This window comes from Eubalaena glacialis, chromosome 2 (genome assembly GCF_028564815.1).
Source record: "Eubalaena glacialis isolate mEubGla1 chromosome 2, mEubGla1.1.hap2.+ XY, whole genome shotgun sequence".
NCBI classification, from domain to species: Eukaryota; Metazoa; Chordata; class Mammalia; order Artiodactyla; family Balaenidae; genus Eubalaena; species Eubalaena glacialis.
The window spans coordinates 106,163,205-106,164,123 of NC_083717.1; positions in this window are offsets into that span (position 1 = coordinate 106,163,205).

The window sequence follows — 919 nt, forward strand, 5'->3', positions numbered from 1 at the left end:
GCACCAGAGACATGCAAGATTCTAAAGTATCATCCAGATCTTCAGAGGAAAATGATGTTTCATATGACTTTCTATTGTATTTTTTGTAACTTGAAATTTGGTAATTCATGTAGACTGTTGTCAAAATACATTTATAAACATTGGATAAATGGGAGTTTGCACTGTAATTCAACTCCAAGTAGAAGCTAGAGGCTTGATCTATGAGTTTTTCTAACAGTGTTGTTGTTGTTTTAAATCTTGAGTGCCCATTTGAGAATATGATGAAAGCTAAGGGACTTACTCAAGAAAATACATATACCCACAAAATTTTGCACATAATTTTAAGGCCTCCGAATCCCCTAAGACCCATCCAGGGAATCGCCGGAGAAGCGGGAGGGGGGGCTTACGGTCACTTCATTTTGTCCTTAAAATGTAGATCTAAATTAGAAGCTACTACTAAAAACTTAATTCTTTTTAAATCTTGTTGTTAAACAAAACCAACAGCCAGTACAGATACCTCTACTAGATTTTCTGTGCTGGGGTTTAGTCCATACTGTAAATACCTTGGAGGCAAAAGGAACCTGGCGGTGAGCACACAGAGGACAACACACATTTGCTGAAAAAAACAGTAAATATAACGCAGGACACAGAACTGCTGACGACCACAAGCCTTGCCCTCTCCAAGCTGACCGGACTGTGCAGCAAATTCTGCCAATTTGCCAGAGAGGCAGCAATTCGAGGAGACAAAAGCGGCTCAGCAACCCACTTAAAAGAAAACGCTAAATTCGTTTTCTGCCGAGCATCCGAAACCCAAATCCCAGCCCAGGATTCTCTAGGCCCTCCTTCGGTGGAGCGAACTCCCGGCAGCAACGCCCAGCCCCGGGTGGGCGGGACCGCTCGAATCTACCCACTTAGCCCCCGGACTCCAGCTCCATCCGCT